Source organism: Staurois parvus, unplaced genomic scaffold (genome assembly GCF_062004578.1).
Source record: "Staurois parvus isolate SC_StPar_1 unplaced genomic scaffold, SC_StPar_1.0 ptg001689l, whole genome shotgun sequence".
Lineage (NCBI taxonomy): Eukaryota > Metazoa > Chordata > Amphibia > Anura > Ranidae > Staurois > Staurois parvus.
The window spans coordinates 330061-351781 of record NW_028319485.1 but is presented as its reverse complement, the minus strand read 5'-3'; the positions used below and the strand labels follow the sequence as shown (position 1 = coordinate 351781).

Genomic DNA, 21721 nt, shown 5'->3' with positions numbered 1-21721 from the left:
GGAGGACAGGGGGCATTGTGGGTGACAGTAGGGAGGACAGGAGGCAGTGTGGGGGACAGTAGGGAGGACAGGGGGCAGTGTAGGGACAGTAGGGAGGACAGGGGGCAGTGTGGGGGACAGTAGGGAGGACAAGGGGTTGTGGGGTTGACAGGGAAACAATGAGTTGTGTTGCTGATTCTTGTATTTCCCCTAAATTCTGTCACTCCACACTTTGTATATGAGTGACCCCAGTAATGACGGGTCATGTCTACACTGCTGTTTCTGGGGTGACACTTCTTCCATGGCATCTGCTCCATGAAAGAGCCCCCAAAAATGCATGAAAGACACTTTGAGTCTGGTATAGATATTAGGGGGTTAATCACACAAAAATATAAAACATAGTGTGAGGTCTATTCTGGTATTTGGGGGGTTTGTACTGTCCCAGTATTTGGGGGTGTTTGTACTGTCCTAGTATTTGGGGGTGTTTGTACTGTCCTGGTATTTGGGGGTGTTTGTACTATCCTGACATTTGGGGGTGTTTGTACTGTCCCGACATTTGGGGATGTTTGTACTGTCCTAGTATTTGGGGGGGTTTGTACTATCCTGACATTTGGGGGTGTTTGTACTTTCCTGGTATTTGGGGGTGTTTGTACTTTCCTGGTATTTGGGGGTGTTTGTACTTTTCTGATAATTGGGGGGATTTGTACTGTCCTGGTATTTGGGGGTGTTTGTCCTGTCCTTACATTTGGGGGTGTTTGTACTATCCTGGTATTTGGGGGTGTTTGTACTGTTCTGACATTTGGAGGTGTTTGTCATGTCCTGGTATTTGGGGGTGTCCTGTCCTGGTATTTGGGGTGTTTGTCCTGTCCTGGTATTTGGGGGTATTTGTCATGTCCTGGTATTTGGGGGTGTTTGTACTTTCCTGGTATTTGAGGGTGTTTGTACTATCCTGGTATTTGGGGTTTTTTGTACTGTACTGGTATTTGGGGGTGTTTGTACTGTCCTGGTATTTGGGGGTGTTTGTACTGTCCTTACATTTGGGGGTGTCTGTACTATTCTGGTATTTGGGGGTGTTTGTACTGTTCTGACATTTAGAGGTGTTTGTCCTGTCCTGGTATTTGGGGGTGTCCTGTCCTGGTATTTGGGGGTGTTTGTCCAGTCCTGGTATTTGGGGGTATTTGTCCTGTCCTGGTATTTGGGGGTGTCCTGTCCTGGTATTTGGGGTGTTTTTCCTGTCCTGGTATTTGGGGTGTTTGTCCTGTCCTTGTATTAGGGGGTATTTGTCCTGTCCTGGTATTTGGGGGTGTCCTGTCCTGGTATTTGGGGTGTTTGTCCTGTCCTGGTATTTGGGGGTGTCCTGGTATTTGGGGGTGTCCTGGTATTGGGGGTGTCCTGGTATTGGGGGTGTCCTGGTATCTTAGCCCCCCAGAAATGTGCTGTGCAGTGAGTCCTGTCCTGGTATTTGGGGTGTTTGTGCTATCCTGATATTTGGGGGGATTTGTACTGTCCTGGTATTTGGGGTTTTTTGTACTGTCCTGGTATTTGGGGGTGTTTGTCCTGTCCTTACATTTGGGGGTGTTTGTACTATCCTGGTATTTGGGGGTGTTTGTACTGTCCTTACATTTGGGGGTGTTTGTACTATCCTGGTATTTGGGGGTGTTTGTACTGTTCTGACATTTGGAGGTGTTTGTCCTGTCCTGGTATTTGGGGGTGTCCTGTCCTGGTATTTGGGGTGTTTGTCCTGTCCTGGTATTTGGGGGTATTTGTCCTGTCCTGGTATTTGGGGGTATTTGTACTGTCCTGGTATTTGGGGGTGTTTGTACTTTCCTGGTATTTGGGGGTGTTTGTACTTTCCTGGTATTTGGGGGTGTTTGTACTATCCTGGTATTTGGGGGTATTTGTACTGTCCTGGTATTTGGGTTTTTTTTTGTGCTGTCCTGGTATTTGGGGGTGTCCTGTCCTGGTATTTGGGGGTGTTTATACTGTCCTGGTATTTGGAGGTGTTTGTCCTGTCCTGGTATTTGGGGGTGTCCTGTCCTGGTATTTGGGGGTGTTTGTCCAGTCCTGGTATTTGGGGGTATTTGTCCTGTCCTGGTATTTGGGGTGTTTGTCCTGTCCTGGTATTTGGGGGTATTTGTCCTGTCCTGGTATTTGGGGGTGTCCTGTCCTGGTATTTGGGGTGTTTGTCCTGTCCTGGTATTTGGGGTGTTTGTCCTTTCCTGGTATTAGGGGGTATTTGTCCTGTCCTGGTATTTGGGGGTGTCCTGGTATTGGGGGTGTCCTGGTATTGGGGGTGTCCTGGTATTCGGGGGTGTCCTGGTATCTTAGCTCCCCCAGAAATGTGCTGTGCAGTGAGAAGTACAAGCTGTGTACACCCCATGATCTCCCCATAGTCTGCAGACGATATAACGGTCACACAAAGCAATCAATATCCACTGATTGGGGTCCTTTTCCCATAAACATGGAGCGGGAGACATTTTGGCTGAAATTTATAACTAACTTTGAGGTTACTTTATATATTTTATAGCCAAAAGTAAAAAATATTGTTTTTCTTCAAAACGTTTGGTCTTTTTTTGTTTATAGCTTGAAAATTAAAAAGCGCGCAGGTGATGACATCCCACCGACAGAAAGCTCTATTTGTGTGAAGAAAGGACGGATATTTAGTTTGGGTGCAGCGTTGCACAACCGCGCAATTGTCAGTTGAATTAGTGCAGCGCTGAGTAGCAAAAATAGGAGTGGTCATTATGGCGGGTAAATCCTTTGGAGGGCAAGTGGTTAATGTATTTGTGTATTTATTTTACATTTATTATTATTATTACCACCTTTACAAAAAAATAAATAGAAAGAAAAAAAAGAAAACAATAAATGAAATAATATAAATAAATTAATAAGAAGAAATAAGAAATAAAATACTGACCCCAACACAAACGCTAACCCCTAATCCTAATCCTAACCCTAATCTTACCCCTCACCCTAACAGAAAACTAAATAATAATACATTAATACTAATAATAATAATAAAAAAAAAATAACACTAAAAGTTGATGGGAAAACTAAAACACAGAAAAGCCAAAGCTCAAAAATGGCTAAAAACGCTGTATAAAAACATGCTACAATTGTAAAATATGTGAAAAAATGCTATGCTCAGATGTGAATGGAGCCTAAGGGCCTGAAATACAGCATGCTCTTCCCTGCGAATCTCAGGATCTAAGAAGGCTGATTCTTCACCTCTCCTGAAGAAGCTGCCTTCTGTTTAGTCTCCACTATGAGGCCTCTCTTGTTGGATGGCAGTTTGACCATTTGCACATTTACATATTTGTTACAGTTGACGCTTAGTACCCCCAGTTTCATGGGTGATCTGAACCCCATTTATATTCTGGATACAGTCTGTCATAGGAGACTTTTCCCCAGTTCCCTCCATACCTCTTGCACATTGTTCCTTCTGCAACATTCAATAAACATTTTTACCTTTTATTAAAATCATCTTCCATTGTGCATTGTGTCTGCTCAGTATTTCTGTCTGTTATCTGTGAAATAATGAAACCTAAACATCTTATTTCCTAAGTCCAATCCTGGCCGTGTGAAGCTCAAATTCTCATCCAGTCATCTTACATGAGAACATGTTCCCCCCTGCCTTGTCCCTCACCATCCCCCCTCCTGTGTCAGTGTGCAGGGGGGGGGGGAGGGGTGCAGAGGGATATTGTAGACTGCTGGTCTGTAGTAAGCATGGTGGGAGAGGAGGGGGAGGGGTATTAGAAATGTCATGTATGTCAGCTGTGCTGGATCATTAGCGGGCCCCAGAGCTGCATTACGGACAGTTCAGTGTACAGACAGAGGGGGGGAGGGGGGGTACAAAAGGCAGACAAGGGAAGTTGCACCTTTCAGAGAAGCTTTCCCCATCATAGTGATTGTGAGGAACTATGACTCTGCAGATTGCGTGCCAATGATTGGATGATGGAGGTCAGCAGGACTTCACCTCATTCATTAACCCCTCGTCTGCCGAGGTCCATTTATAAATGTTCTTGTTATCCCCCTTGTAATAGTAATAAAGTTAAATGAAAATTTTTTATGAAAAATCCAATTGTAATAAAATCAATAAAAATAATTAAAAAAGTGTAAAGCAAACCTGTCCTTGGTGCTCATCACATGTGAATGCAAGCATGCGCATAGGACACACATGTGTACAGAAACAGCAATTGTGTGACACATGTGAGGTATCGCCGACAACATCTGACTGACACCAATAATTCTTGGGTGTTATTCAAGGGAAACTCTAAACTGATGACCTGGAAAAGCTTTGAAAGTGCCACCTATGGAAGATTTTAGGTACTGCAGTTTCTCACTCTCTCCTGGGTACGCACAATTTTCAGCTTTGACACGTTTGGTATCTATTTGCTCATCACATCATCTTTTCTATCTTCCTAACAATGAGGAGAAATATTGTGTTGGTGTCACTAAGATTCATTGTATTTGTTCCTGGAAATACGCATTTGATGAACAGCCGAGCAAATATTGTGCGGCGTGAAAGATTGCATCAGCCGCCATTGTTTACTATGAATGACTGGAAACCCACCAATCAGCTCTCTATTCTCGGAAAGCAGAGACCCTGAAGAATGAAGAGGCAGCAGTCACACTTTTTATGGCGCACAATATTTGCTCGGCTATTTCATCAAACCCAAATTTTCAGGAAAAAAATACAACAAAATGATTTTAGTGCAAACACAATAAAATCCCCAATTTGTTGGTGAAATATAAAAGATGGGGCTGCATGGAGTAAGTAGATACCAAACATGTCCATCCTTAGAACTTCATCTGCCTGGGTAATCACACAAAACTATCGCCTCCAAACATTCACCACAAATCACCCTTTAAAAGCCTTTACAGGTCATCCTCATGTATGATGGTCCTAGACTTCTTCATGTCCCTCTGATGTGTGCACTGACACCTCACATGTGTGACACCATGTATGTCTCCATACACGCTGGGCATTTGTATCGTGATGTGGACACGGGTGAATGCCGGAGACTCAACATTTTTTAACATATATTTTATTTTTTGTTTACTCAGGGCTTAGCAAGTCAGCTATGTGGTAGCATGAGCAGGTGACAGGTCCTCTTTATGGAGACATTGGATGTCTATTGGACCCCCAATGTCTCCCTTGCCCTCCAATGCAGCTTATCAACCACAGATTGTGCTTGATTAGCTGCATCCGCAGCTGCAGTAGCCAGGAAATTACAGCTGTGATCCTGGAAGTGATACAAGTGACTTCAGGGTTCATTACCCGCAGAGCGATCAGGGAGAGGATGTTCCCCGATCACCTCCTGCTCCCACTGTAAGAGAGGAATGGGTGAGTCCAGGAACCAATGTGGGGGCCCCTGACAGGGGGGTGGGCATACCCTGAGAGCCCCATAAAAGTTCTCACCAACTGGGTCACCTTTATCTGAAAGCATAGAAAGAGGCATGACATGGTGGGGAATTCTGAAAACACAGAGAAAAGCTGGAAATGGGGCAGTAGGTGGATTGAGGGGTGGGCAGAGGGGGCAGAGGGGAGGACAGGGAGGCAGTGGGAAGATAGAGGGGTGGACAGGGCTTAGTGGGGAGACAGAGGGGTGGACAGGGGGGCAGTGGTTGGACAGAGGGGTGGACAGGGGCAGTGGGGAGACATAGGGATGGACAGGGGGGAAGTAGGAGGACAGAGGGGTGGATGGGGGGCAGTGGGGGCCATGAGCAGACAGAGGGGGGTACAGAGAGGTGGACAGGGGGCAGTGGGGGGACAGAGGGGTGGACGGGGGCAGTAGGAGGACAGAGGGGTGGATGGGGGCCATGAGTGGACAGAGGGGGGACAGAGAGGTGGACAGGGGGCAGTGGGGGAACAGAGGGGTGGACGGGGCAGTGGGGGGACAGAGGGGTGGATGGGGAGACAGTGGAGGGACAGAGCGGTGGACAGGGGGTCAGTTGGGGATAGATGGGGGGACAGGGGAGCAGTGGGGGGACAGAGTGGTGGATGAGGGGCAGTGGGGTGACAAAGTGGTGGAAGGGGGGGGCAGAGGGGTAGTGGGGGGAGACAGAGGGATAGTGGGGGACAGAGGGGGGACTGGGGGACATTGGAGTGATAGAGGAGTGGACGGGGGTAGTGGTGGGACAGGGGGGCAATGGGGAGCCAGAGGGGTGGAGAGGAAGTGGGGAGACAGAGAGGTGGACAGGAAGGCAGTAAGGGGACAGAGGGGTGGATGAGGGGCAGTGAGGGGAAAACAGAGGTCAGTTGGGGGACAGAAGGGTGTATGGAGGGCAGTAGGGGCAGTGAGGGGACAGTTGGGTGGACAGTGGGGCAGTGGGGGGTCAGAGAGGTGGACAGGGGCAGTTTGGGAACAAAGGGGTGGATGGGGGGACAGTGGGGGGACAAAGCAGTGGACAGGGGAACAGTGGGGGGACAGATAGATGAATGGGGCAGATGGGGGACAGAGTGGTGGACTTGAGGACAGAGGGAGGGGCAGGGGGACAGTGGGGGAATGATGGGTGGACAGGGGGATAGTGGAGGGATAGAGGGGTGGACAGGGGGGCAGTGGGGGACAGATAGATGAACGTGGGCAGTTGGAGGACAGGGGGGCTGTGGGGGGACAGAGTGGTGGACAGGGGGACAGTTGGGACAGAGGGGGGGCAGTGGGAGGACAGAGGGGTGGACAGGGGGATAGTGGAGGGATAGAGGGGTGGATGAGGAGCAGTGGGGGGACAGACGGGTGGACAGGGGGTAGTGGGAGGGCAGAGGGGGGGACGGGGGCAGTAGGTGGATGGAGGGGTGGACAGGGGGGGACAGAGGAGAGGACAGGGAGGCAGTGGGGGAACAGAGGGGTGGACAGGGGATAGTGGGGGTACAGGGGGGCAATGGGTGGGTAGATGGGGGCAATGGGGGGACAGTGGAGTGGACAGGGGGCAGTAGGGGGACAGAGGGGTGAATGGAGGGCTGTGGGGACAGTGAGGGGACAGAGGGGTGGACAGGGGGACAGTGAGGGGACAGAGGGGTGGACAGGGAGCAGTGGGGGGACAGATGGGAGGACAGGGAGGACAGAGATGAGGACAGGGAGCAGATAGGTGGCCAATGGGGTGTACAGAGGGGCAGTGGGGGACAAATGGGTGCACAGGGGGATAGTGGGGGAACAGAGGGCAGGATGGGGTTACAAAGGGGTGGATGGGGCTGTGGGGGACAGAGGGGTTGATGGGAGGCAGTGGGGGGACAGAGGGGTGGACGGGGGTTAGTGGGGTGAATTGGGAAATTAATACCTGGCTGATGGTGTTCTGTTCTGGAGATGGAAGTGGAGCTCCGCTGATAACTCTCCTCTGGTTGGGTTCCTCCTCTCCAGTCGGATTCCTCTCCTCTGGTCGAGTTCCTCTTCTCTGATCGGGTTCCTCTCTTATGGTCGGGTTCCTCCTCTCTGGTCGGGTTCCTCCTCTCTGGTTGGGTTCCTCTCCTCTGGTTGGATTCCTCCTCTCTGGTTGGGTACCTCCTCTCTTCTGGCTTCTGACTCTGGGTTAATCAGCCGAGTTTCCATCCGGAAATACAACACATGACATCACTTCCCAAGTTGGGTTCTGTCTTCTGGGAATTTCCATTGGCTGAGTGATCTCTTTATTTCCCATATGAGACCAGCATGCAGAAACTGAACGCTCATTCCTCCGATATTATCATGGTGTGTACGGTGGGATCGGACTAGGAGAATGGGGTCTCAGTGATTTCTCAGGCTGGAATGAAATGTGGTGTCAGGTGGGGGGTGGTAAATTCAGGAGGGGGGTAGCAGCTGTCTATGGCAGAGAGGAGGACAGACAGAACAACAGCTGCACAAAGTTCCCGGATCCAGAGCCGTGCAGAACATTCACCAGCTGATAGATACAACATTTCTTCAGTTTCTAAATATGAGTGCAGAGCTAAAAAATGCACGTCATAAATGCCATAAACGCATGTGACTTAAACGCATATGTGAGTAAAGTGCTGAAAGTGCAATATTAATAGAACTAGTTCAAGATGACATAAAATGCAATAAAAGAAGTTCATCAGAGCATTTGTGAATATAAAACGTCTCTTGTGCAAAGATATCAGCTGAAGAGATGCCTATGATTGGCCGTGACGTTATCCGGGAAGAGTAACGGTGTAAAAGCTTGTAAAAGGAAATCCCCCCCCGGGACGGACGTACACTCACCAGACCATCAATTATAATGTGCATTGATTAGAATACATGGCACATCTGGGGGTGCAGCGGTATGCTGACAGCTACGGGGCCATCCGTCCATCCGTCAGGGTGGGTGCCTGGTGGTCCTGGGGGGAATGAGCTCAGCCACAGGAGCCACAAAGGTGCTTATAGTGTAGTATTTGATGTAAGGTAATAATAGGAAGTAACATAAAAACGTATCCATGTGGAGTACTAAAATAAATACATAAATTAATAAAGTACCAAAATGGCCGCCGCTCACCAGTAGCGGCAGCTAGAGGTCAGCAATAGGGCTCCACCCAACGCGTTTCGTGTAATAACACCTCCTCAGGGGTGTACCCATTGATGAACGTATTTTATTGCATTTTATGTCATCTTGAACTAGTTCTATTAATATTGCACTTTCAGCACTTTACTCACACATGCGTTTATGGAATTTATGACATGCATTTTTTAGCGCTGCACTAATATTTTAGCAATTGTGATTCTGGGACTGTGACCTATACCCCGAGTGCCGGCTGCTTTTCATTCATTTGAATATATATCATTGTAATTTCATATACTGCATTTAGCGATCGCTCTATTATCTTTTCTACAAACATTTCCCCAGAATTGCGGCTCCTCCTTCGGTGTCACCAGTCGGGTTTTTGGGGTTTTCTTCATTATTTTACAGCAGCAATAAAATAAATTCCCCATAAATGCTGTTCCCCCGAACAATAATAAAAGGGTTTATAGCGCACCAAGCGCAGACGTATTGCACCCGAGCACCAAATTCCCATCCCACACTCTGAGATAAAAAGTCATAAAAATCCCCCAAAAAGTCACTATCATGTCAGAAAGGAGAGGCGGGGTCTCCCAGGCAGCTCAGAGAGGGCGGGCAGCCTGTGTACCCACTGTGACAAGTGGTGGTGGTGGACATGGTGCATCCTCTGCAGGCAGGGCACGCCTGGCCTTTGTTTCCTCTGCTGGCCGTGTTATTCAGCCAGAACATGCAGAAGAGGTGGGGGAGGGGAGAGGTCAGCCATCCTCATCCACCTCCTCCTCTGTCACCCCGGATCATACTTCTCCTTCCACCGCAGCGGACAAAGCCCACGTCACCGCTAGCCACACCTATTTCTTGACATCTGACCACCAAATGTCAGACCTGTTGTCGCATTGCAGCGAGTGCTGGGTGGGTCAGTGGGCGTCGTCTGACGATGGAAACATTTTTTGTCTTTTTTATTATTAATAAAGGATTCGTCATAAACTGTTGTTGTGATTTTTGTTCAATAAAGGAATTGTTCAAAGTCTGGAGTCTTTATTTTTCACCCCTTACTCATTCCCAAGGGGGGGCAGCATCAGGGTGCCCCCTTATTTAAAGGGGTACCCTGATACTAATGAGCCCCCCAACAGCATACCCCCACAACCACCAGGCAAGGGTTGTGGGGAAGAGGTCCTTGTCCTCATCGGTTTGGGGACACCATCCCAATGCTGAGGGTACGTTGCCACAGGGAGGGTGGGTGCCCTCGCTCCCCCCATTATTTAGGGGTGGGGTTCCCATTAAAAGTCCCACAAGGCCTAAAGGGTCCTGGCTTCTTAAAAAGTCTGCTATGGATTGGGAGGCCCTCCTAACCTTCCTACCACACCTAATGGGTCTGTTATGGATTGGGGGGGGGCCCTCCTAACCTTCCTACCACACCTAATGGGTCTGCTATGGATTTGGGGGCCCTCCTAACCTTTTGACCACACCTAATGGATCTACTATGGATTGGGGGGCCCTCCTAACCTTCTTAGAACACCTAACGGGTCTGCTATGGATTGGGGGGGCCTCCTAACCTTTCAACCACACCCAATAGGTTTTCTATGGATTGGGGGGCCTCCTAACCTTTCAACCACACCCAATAGGTCTGCTATGGATTGGGGGGTTCCTCCAAACCTTCCTACCGCACCTAATGGGTCTGCTATGGATTGGGGGGCCCTCCTAACCTTCCTACCGCACCTAATGGGTCTGCTATGGATTGGGGGGTCCCTCCTAACCTTCCTACCACACCTAATGGGTCTGCTATGGATTGGGGGGGTCCTCCTGACCTTCCATCCACACCTAATTGGTCTGCTATGGATTGGGGGTCCCCCCTAACCTTCCTACCACACCTAATGGGTCTGCTACGGATTGGTGGGGTCCTCCTAACCTTCCTTCCACACCTAATTTGTCTGCTATGGATTGGGGGTCCCCCTAACCTTCCTATCACACCTAATGGGTCTGCTATGGATTGGGGGGTCCCTCCTAACCTTCCTACCACACCTAATGGGTCTGCTGTGGATTTGGGGGTCCCTCCTAACCTTCCTACCACACCTAACGGGTCTGCTATGGATTGGGGGTCCCCCTAACCTTCCTACCGCACCTAAAGGGTCTGCTATGGATTGGGGGGCCCTCCTAACCTTCCGACCACACCCAATAGGTCTGCTATGGATTGGGGGGTTCCTCCTAACCTACCTACCGCACCTAATGGGTCTGCTCTGGATTGAGGGTCCCCCTAACCTTCCTACCATACCTAATGGGTCTGCTGTGGATTGGGGTCCCTCCTAACCTTCCTACCACACCTAACGGGTCTGCTATGGATTGGGGGGCCCTCCTAACCTTTTGACCACACCTAATGGATCTGCTATGGATTGGGGGGCCCTCCTAACCTTCCTACCGCACCTAACGGGTCTGCTATGGATTGGTGGGCCCTCCTAACTTTCCGACCACACCCAATGGGTCTGCTATGGATTGGGGGGTTCCTCCTAACCTTTCTACTGCACCTAATGGGTCTGCTATGGTTTTGGGGGTGATCCTAACCTTCCTACCACACCTAATGGGTCTGCTATGGATTTGGGGGTGATCCTAACCTTCCGACCACACCCAATGGGTCTGCTATGGATTGGGGGTCCTCCTAACCTTCCTAACACACCTAATGGGTTTGCTATGGATTGGGGGTCCTCCTAACCTTCCTTCCACACCTAATGGGTTTGCTATGGATTGAGGGGCACTCCTAGAATTCCTACCACACATAATGGTTCTGCTATGGATTGAGGGTCCTCCTAACCTTCCTACCACACATAATGGGTCTGCTATGGATTGGGGGGGGGTCTTCCTAACCTTCCTACCACACCTATTGGGTCTGCAATGGATTGGGGGGCCCTCCTAACCTTTTTTTTTAAAATAAAATCCATACTTTGTACAGATGATACATAGTCACGGGTAGTTTAGCCCCTCCCCCGGCATGATATTTAAAGGGATTTATCTTTTTTTTAATGTACTGCTCCTATCAAAATGTTACTTTTTGGAAGCCAATTTCCCTGATGTGGGGACCCCCGCACCCCTTTCATGGCCAATAACTGGCATATTCACCTCCACAATGGGCCCTTGTGAATGGACAAGTTGTGGTCCCATAGACTTGCAATGAGTTGGAGATTGGTGGTGGATCGCGGGCGCTATACAGCGTGATTGCCATTCTTAGACATAAATAGGAGGGAGAGGATGTCCATGCTGTAAGCCCTGGACCCTTTTGACAAAGTGCATCGCACGAAACGCGTCAAGGGGGGCTACAGCACATGGACATCTAAGCCACCGCAGGTGCCCAACATTTATTCTTGCGGTCAGTACTTTTGCCTGTTTACTTCATATATATTTGGAAATAAAGCTTTTTTATGCAGTATCACGCTATGGGATGTCCCTTATTGCTCTCTATGATCATTACCCTGCTAGTACCAAGCTTAAGGAGAGACTCCGAGAGGTATCAAACTTAAGGAGGAACCCCAGATAAACCAAACCTAAGGAGGGACCCCAGAAGTGAACCAGGGAATCCGGCCAGGAGGGATCTCTAGTGAGAGTGCAGCCTAACCTGAGACCAAAGGACCCTGACGCACTTGATGAAAAAAGGAATTTTCTCTTCATGCGTTTATTGAACGCACTTCTGGTAAGTGCGTATTTCACTCATTTCCTGGTTACCTGTGGATTAATTATCCTGAAAAAAGGAGACACGACAGAATTTGCATTCTTTGTGTGATTCCGGGACGTTTAATATATCCATAATAACTTTTGTATTTTAGATATTGATATTAATATAGTAGTATTGACATTATTAGCGCTGCACCTTTTTCTCTTTATACTATTGGTGGTGGATCGTTCATTAGGGTGGAACGTTCCATGGAGAAGTGAACACGGGGGAGGTCAGCCCATCACTACGGGGGAGGTCAGCCCATCACTACGGGGGAGGTCAGCCCATCACTACGGGGGAGGTCAGCCCATCACTACGGGGGAGGTCAGCCCATCACTACGGGGGAGGTCAGCCCATCACTACGGGGGAGGTCAGCCCATCACTACGGGGGAGGTCAGCCCATCACTACGGGGGAGGTCAGCCCATCACTACGGGGGAGGTCAGCCCATCACTACGGGGGAGATCAGCCCATCACTACGGGGGAGGTCAGCCCATCACTACGGGGGAGGTCAGCCCATCACTACGGGGGAGGTCAGCCCATCACTACGGGGGAGGTCAGCCCATCACTACGGGGGAGGTCAGCCCATCACTACGGGGGAGGTCAGCCCATCACTACGGGGGAGATCAGCCCATCACTACGGGGGAGGTCAGCCCATCACTACGGGGGAGGTCAGCCCATCACTACGGGGGAGGTCAGCCCATCACTACGGGGGAGGTCAGCCCATCACTACAGAGGAGACATTGCTGTCTACACACCCAGGTTTGGTGGGTCTACTATAGTGTCCGGCTGGATGTTCCTTGTGATCGGTGAGGGCCAACCACGCCACACAATGCACTGCGCCCTGACCCGATTGTGATTGGCCAAAGCATTGCACCTGACCTGTGCCCATGGTGAAGGCTTCTATGTCAGGTATTGGCCATAAAAGAGGTCTGGGGCCCCTGGGGGCCCTCGAGGACAGGGATCAGGGAAATGTTGTCACAAAGTACTGTTCTTAAAGGGGCAATCAGTCTTCATCACTAAAAGTAAAAAAAATGAAATATTCCTTTAAACCTCATTCCTGGGGGGGATGGGAGGGGGGTCCCCTAAACTGCCTGAAAAGTCCCCCATCTGTACAATGTATGGAACCGGCTGCAGCAGGACCCCTCCCCCCCAATCCATACCACCTCCCCCCAAATCCATACCATACCCATAGATCTGATAGGAAGGTTAGGAGGGGCCCCACAGTGGCTTACCAGGCCAAATGACCTCAACATGAGGATGGTGTCACCAAACCAATGGAGACAAGGGCCTCTTCCATACAACCCTGGCCCGGTGGTTGTCAAGGACATACTACCCCACTGACACCAATGTATGGGACATACTTCTCCACTGACACCAATGTAAGGGACATACTACTCCACTGACACCAATGTATGGGACATACTACTCCACTGACACCAATGTAAGGACATACTACTCCACTGACACCAATGTATGGGACATACTACTCCACTGACACCAATGTAAGAGATATACTACTTCACTGACACCAATGTAAGGACATACTACTCCACTGACACAAATGTAAGGACATACTACTCCACTGACACCAATGTAAGAGAGATATACTACTCCACTGACACCAATGTAAGAGAGATACTACTCCACTGACACCAATGTAAGATAGATACTATTCCACTGACACCAATGTAAGGACATACTACTCCATTGACACCAATGTAAGTGAGGTACTACTCCACTGATACCAATGTAAGAGAGATACTCCACTGACACCAATGTATGGGAGGTACTACTCCACTGACACCAATGTAAGATAGATACTATTCCACGGACACCAATGTATGGGAGGTACTACTCCACTGACACCAATGTATGGGAGGTACTACTCCACTGACACCAATGTAAGGGACATACTACTCCACTGACACCAATGTAAGAGACATACTACTCCACTGACACCAATGTATGTAAAAAGGCAAAATGTTTGGTGTGCTCCTCGGTGTCAGTGATCTCCCCTCCTATCAGCTGGTGAATGTTCTGCACGGCTCTGGATCCGGGAACTTTGTGCAGCTGTTGTTCTGTCTGTCTTCCTCTCTGCCATGGACAGCTGCTGCCCCCTCCTGCATTTACCACCCCCCTCCCCCTCCACCTGACACCACATTTCATCCCAGCCCGAGAAAACACAGAGACCCCGTTCTGCAGGCTGGGACTGGGAGAGATCAGATTCCGGGACTGGCAGAGGGAAGTTATATAATTGCAGCACTGATTACTGACACCACTCATGTCATGTAAGTGGCATTCTACTCCACTGACACCAATGTAAGGGACATACTACTCCACTGACACCAATGTAAGAGACATACTACTCAACTGACACCAATGTAAGGGACATACTATTCCAGTGACACCAATGTAAAGGACATACTACTCCACTGACACCAATGTAAGGGACATACTTACCCCACTGACACCAATGTAAGGGACATACTATTCCACTGACACCAATGTAAGGGACATACTATTCCACTGACACCAATGTAAGGGACATACTACTCCACTGACACCAATGTAAGAGACATACTATTCCACTGACACCAATGTAAGAGACATACTACTCCACTGACACCAATGTAAGGACATACTACTCCACTGACACCAATGTAAGGGACATACTACTCCACTGACACCAATGTAAGGACATACTACTCCACTGACACCAATGTAAGAGACATACTACTCCACTGACACCAATGTAAGGGACATACTACTCCACTGACACCAATGTAAGGGACATACTAATCCACTGACACCAATGTAAGAGAGATATACTACTCCACTGACACCAATGTAAGATAGATACTACTCCACTGACACCAATGTAAAGGATATATTACTCCACTGACACCAATGTAAGAAATGTACTACTCCACTGACACCAATGTAAAGGATATATTACTCCACAGACACCAATGTAAGAACATACTACTCCACCGACACCAATGTAAGGAACATACTACTCCACTGACACCAATGTAAGGGACATACTACTCCACTGACACCAATGTAAGGGACATACTACTCCACTGACACCAATGTAAGGACATACTACTCCTCTGACACCAATGTAAGGGACATACTACTCCACTGACACCAATGTAAGGACATACTACTCCACTGACACCAATGTAAGGGACATACTACTCCTCTGACACCAATGTAAGAGACATACTACTCCACTGACACCAATGTAAGAGACATACTTCTCCACTGACACCAATGTAAGAGACATACTACTCCACTGACACCAATGAAACATGCACACATCACCCCCATACTTAAAAAGCCCTCCCTGGACCCCAATGACCCGAATAACCTCAGACCCATCTCCCTGCTCCCATTTACATCCAAACTCCTCGAGCGCCTCGTCTACACCCACCTAAGACAAAATCTGCACGTTCCTAACCCCAGAAACCACTAAACAGATCATCCCCTCCCTCATCATATCACGACTGGACTACTGCAACTCCCTCCTCACTGGCCTGCCTCACCACAGGCTATCCCCGCTTCAGTCCATCCTGAATACGGCTGTCAGACTCATTCACCTTTCCAACCGCTCCATCTCCGCCACTCCCCTCTGCCAATCCCTCCACTGGCCTCCACTCAGTGTCCTCCACCCCCCTCTGCCAATCCCTCCCTGGCCTCCGCTCAGTTTCCGCCACCCTTCTCTGCCAATCCCTCCACTGGCCTCCACTCAGTGTCCTCCACCCCTCTCTGCCAATCCCTCCACTGGCCTCCACTCAGTGTCCTCCACCCCTCTCTGCCAATCCCTCCACTGGCCTCCACTCAGTGTCCTCCACCCCCCTCTGCCAATCCCTCCACTGGCCTCCACTCAGTGTCCTCCACCCCCCTCTGCCAATCCCTCCACTGGCCTCCATTCAGTGTCCTCCACCCCCCTCTGCCAATCCCTCCACTGGCCTCCACTCAGTGTCCTCCACCCCCCTCTGCCAATTCCTCCACTGGCCTCCACTCAGTGTCCTCCACCCCCCTCTGCCAATCCCTCCACTGGCCTCCGATTGCACAACGGATCAAATTCAAAATCCTAACACTGACATACAAAGCCATCCACCATACTGCCCCGAACTACATCACCGACCTAATATCCAAGTACCGCCCAACAAGCACACTCCACTCCTCACAAGACCTCCTTCTCTCTAGTTCCCTGGTCTCCTCCTTCTCTCTAGTTCCCTGGTCTCCTCCTTCTCTCTAGTTCCCTGGTCTCCTCCTTCTCTCTAGTTCCCTGGTCTCCTCCTTCTCTCTAGTTCCCTGGTCTCCTCCTTCTCTCTAGTTCCCTGGTCTCCTCCTTCTCTCTAGTTCCCTGGTCTCCTCCTTCTCTCTAGTTCCCTGGTCTCCTCCTCCCCTCTAGTTCCCTGGTCTCCTCCTTCTCTCTAGTTCCCTGGTCTCCTCCTCCCCTCTAGTTCCCTGGTCTCCTCCTCCTTCTCTCTAGTTCCCTGGTCTCCTCCTTCTCTCTAGTTCCCTGGTCTCCTCCTTCTCTCTAGTTCCCTGGTCTCCTCCTCCCCTCTAGTTCCCTGGTCTCCTCCTCCCCTCTAGTTCCCTGGTCTCCTCCTCCCCTCTAGTTCCCTGGTCTCCTCCTTCTCTCTAGTTCCCTGGTCTCCTCCTCCCCTCTAGTTCCCTGGTCTCCTCCTCCCACGCCCTCCTCCAGGACTTCCCCAGGGTGTCTCCCATCCTCTGGATATAGAAATCTAGGGCGTGGCTGTATTTCGAGGGCAGTAAGTGCTGTGACCATGTACACCTTCCACGCTGTCTGTGTTGGACACCATTTCCACGTAAAGCTGGCATTGTTCTACCCCAAAGCTGCGCTGTGTTGGAACACAAATATTGCTGCTGTGAAGTGAAGGAGCAGAAAGATCTGTGAAAGCCGACATTTAAAGGGGACTATGGAGATGGGACCTCTGCATGTTCCTGCAAGGAAAGAGTCCGTCACATTGGTGACCATTGTCCTTCACAGACACCTTGGCTGATCACCGCAAATAGGAGCCCCACAAGGAGATCTACTGAAGGAAGGAAGCGGCCCATAAGAGGTAAGGATCCAGGGTGTTGGCCCCTAGGGGTCACTGGGGGAGGGGAGGAGGCAATCTAGCCCCAATAGGAGAAGATTTTGGCCCAATCATTGTTGCACAGAGTGGACAGTTGTTTGCACTGTTTTGGCTCTATAGCACTTTATGTATAGAAAGGTTTATAAATACCTCGTTATTATGTATACAGCAGGTGTGTGAGCACGGGATGGCATGTTTACACACGTGTTCTATGTATTTACAGTGTGAACACGCGTGTCCATTATTTATACAGTAGGTGTGTGAGCACGGGAGTTCATGTTTACAAACGTGTTCTATGTATTTACAGTGTGAACACGCGTGTCCATTATTTATACAGTAGGTGTGTGAGCACGGGAGTTCATGTTTACACACGTGTTCTATGTATTTACAGTGTGAACACGCGTGTCCATCATGGAACACGGATATTTAGTAGAAGTATGACACGACTTATATATTGTTACACTGTTGCTATGAAGACGTTTATTGTATGAATTGTGATTGGTTCAGGTTGTATTCTATGAATTGTCACATATTTGTATTCAGTATTTATTATGAGTTACACTATTTATTGGTGTCATTTACACTGTTTTAGGTGTCAGTTGGTGAGTGTCGGCAGCTTAAGGCGAGGTTCTACTTCCATTTATAGCGCAGGAGGACCTTTGATTATTTGTTTAACCCATCCTCTGGAACTCCCTACCCCAACCCATCAGATTATCACCTACTCTCCTCTCCTTTAGGCGCCCCCTGAAAACCCATCTCTTCAGGGAAGCCTACCCCACCCCCCGCTAACCTGCCGACCTCCTCCACTCCTCCTACCACCCCATCCCCCACAGCTATCTCCTCCTGTACCACCATCCCCCCCTCCTAGATTGTAAGCTCCAAGGATCAGGGCCCTCGATCCCCTCATGTATCACATTGTATTGGTATTGTTCTGTCACATGTTCTGTCCCCTCTGTAATGTACAGCGCTGAGCCAACTATCGGGGCTTTATAAATCCTGTATAATAATAATAATAATGGATGTAAAAGGCAATGTGTTTGCTGTGCTCCTCGGTGTCAGTGATCTCCCCTCCTATCAGCTGGTGAATGTTCTGCACGGCTCTGGATCCGGGAACTTTGTGCAGCTGTTGTTCTGTCTGTCCTCCTCTCTGCCATGGACAGCTGCTGCCCCCCTCCTACATTTACCACCCCCTCCCCCTCCACCTGACACCACATTTCATCCCAGCCCGAGAAAACACAGAGACCCCGTTCTCCAGGCTGGGACTGGGAGAGATCAGATTCCGGGACTGGCAGAGGGAAGTCATATAATCGCAGCACTGATTACTGACACCACTCATGTCATGTAATGGCATTCTACTCCACTGACACCAAAGTAAGGACATACTACTCCACTGACACCAATGTAAGGACATACTACTCCACTGACACCAATGTAAGGGACATACTACTCCACTGACACTAATGTAAGGACATACTACTCCACTGACACCAATGTAATGGACATACTATTCCACTGACACCAATGTAAAGGACATACTACTCCACTGACACCAATGTAAGGACATACCACTCCACTGACACCAATGTAAGGGACATACTACTCCACTGACACCAATGTAAGGGACATACTACTCCACTGACACCAATGTAAGGACATACTACTCCACTGACACCAATGTAAGGGACATACTACTCCACTGACACCAATGTAAGGGACATACTACTCTACTGACACCAAAGTATGGGACATACTACTCCACTGACACCAATGTAAGGGATATACTACTCCACTGACACCAATGTAAGGGATATACTACTCCACTGACACCAATGTAAGGGATATACTACTCCACTGACACCAATGTAAAGGACATATTTCTCCACTGACACCAATTTAAGGGAAATACTACTTCACTGACACCAATGTAAGGGATATACTACTCCACTGACACCAATGTAATGGACATACTACTCCACTGACACCAATGTAAGGACATACTACTCCACTGACACCAATGTAATGGACATACTACTCCTCTGTGGGTGTCCCCAGTGTGCCGTCCCCCTTTCCTCGTGTCCCGGGTATTATATACAGTATATACACAGTGTGTCTGTAGAGCCTGTAGTGTCCAGTTTTGTCTATTCTTAGTCTCTATCCATCTGGTGGTGGGGGGAGGGGGGCCTCTCTAATGGGGAATCTTCTTGGCTGTCACATGACCTCCCATGTGGAGGAATCTCCATGTCTGGGTGTGGAATGTAATGGGATCTTCCAGAGAAGACCTTCAGACTCCCCTCCATCTCTCTCCATTGGTGGGGAAACGTTTCCCTCTGAAAGAGTAAAGAGGACATGAGAAGGAAGAGAACGTCTCCACTTCCCGTCACTCAAAGCCAAAGGACTCATCCCAGCCATTCCTGGAGAGAAGGAGGACTAGAGGAATCCAGGAGGAGGACTGGTGAGGGTCTATACAGAGTACCCCTCATATGGTTCAGGAGGGGGCCGCATGTCTGGCACTCCCCTCCCTGGCCAGCTTGGCTGCATGCCTGGCACTCCCTTCCCTGGCCAGCTTGGTTGCATGCCTGGCACTCCCTTCCCTGGCCAGCTTTGCACTCCCTTCCCTGGCCAGCTTGGCCACATGCTTGGCACTCCCTTCCCTGGCCAGCTTGGCTCCATGCTCGGATTGGGGGTCCGCTATGGATTTTCTACAGGGACCTCATACTATATTTAACATTTTTGTGTGATTAACCCCCTAATATCCACACCAGACTCATATTGCTTTTTTGCATTGTTGGGGGGCTCTTTCATGGAGCAGATACCATGGAAGGAGTGTCACCCCAAAAACAGCGGTGTATGCATGACTCATCATTACTGGGATCACTCATATAAAAAAGTGTGGAGTGACGGAATGCAGGGGAACTACAAGAACCAGCAGACCCCCTCATTGTTCCCCTGTCAACCCCACAACCCCTTGTCATCCCTACTGTCCCCACAATGCCCCCTGTCCTCCGCACTGTCCCCCACAATGCCCCCTGTCCTCCGCACTGTCCCCCACACTGCTCCCTGTCCTCCCTACTGTCCCCCACACTGACCCCTGTCCTCCATACTGTCCCCCACACTGCCCCCTGTCTTCCATACTGTCCCCCGCACTGCCCCCTGTCCTCCCTACTGTCCCCCACACTGCCCCCTGTCCTCCCTACTGTCCCCCACACTGCCCCCTGTCCTCCATACTGTCCCCCACACTGCCCCCTGTCTTCCCTACTGTCCCCCACACTGCCCCCTGTCCTCCCTAATGTCCCCCACACTGCCCCCTGTCCTCCCTACTGTCCCCACGCTGCCCCCTGTCCTCCCTACTGTCCCCCACACTGCCCCCTGTCCTCCATACTGTCCCCCACACTGCCCCCTGTCCTCCCTACTGTCCCCCACACTGCCCCCTGTCCTCCTTACTGTCTCCAACATTGCCCCCTGTCCTCCCTACTCTTCCCCATATTGCCCCCTGTCCTCCCTACTGTCCCCCACAATGCCCCCTGTCCTCCCCACTGTCCCCACAATGCCCCCTGTCCTCCCTACTCTTCCCCATATTGCCCCCTGTCCTCCCTACTGTCCCCACAATGCCCCCTGTCCTCCCTACTCTTCCCCATATTGCCCCCTGTCCTCCCTACTGTCCCCACAATGCCCCCTGTCCTCCCTACTCTTCCCCATATTTTCCCCTGTCCTCCCCACTGTCCCCACACTGCCCCCTGTCCTCCCTACTGTCCCCCACAATGCCCCCTGTCCTCCCTACTGTCCCCACACTGCCCCCTGTCCTCCCTACTGTCCCCCACAATGCCCCCTGTACTTTCTACTGTCCCCCACACTGCCCCCTGTCCTCCCTACTGTCCCCCACACTGCCCCCTGTCCTCCCTACTGTCCCCCACACTGCCCCCTGTCCTCCCTACTGTCCCCCACACTGCCCCCTGTCCTTCCAATTTTCTGTATGCTGGGGTCTTATCGGAATCTGAAAGCCCCCCCATGTGAATGAGTATGGAGTACATGTTACAGTTACTCATTCACAAGAAAAAATGTGTAAATAATGACAGGAGACCTTCTGTGACAAGTCCTTTATTAAAAATAAAAATGTAAAAAATGTCCCCCGAATAGATCCAACGTCACTCACAATGCCCGCCGCCATCGCTACCCCGAAAAAGGAAAAAAAACTTGTGACTCCGGCTCCCGGGAATGGCGGCTCTGAACCTGGAAGTGACAGAATGTTTGTCATTTCGGGGTTCAGTCATCACAGATGAGATCGGGGGATCAGATCCTCTCCAAGCTCCTCCTGCTTAGTAAGATGAAGTGGTTTACCGATGTTCCTCCGTCCTGGACATCCTGGAGGAAACACGGCAGGCACCAGCAGGGGGGAGGGGCGGCACATTCTCTGTACTGTAAAGTGATTGGCTGCTTTTACAGCTGCCCGGATCAATTTTACATGACCGC

At 50.1% G+C, this 21721-nt stretch overlaps 1 protein-coding gene across 1 annotated transcript in view; it reads right to left on the bottom strand.

Annotated features, from left to right (window-relative positions):
* The window catches only part of LOC149434739 (uncharacterized), a 202315-nt gene that overhangs the window by 19455 nt on the left and 161139 nt on the right, over nucleotides 1-21721 (bottom strand). The window lies entirely within an intron of this gene.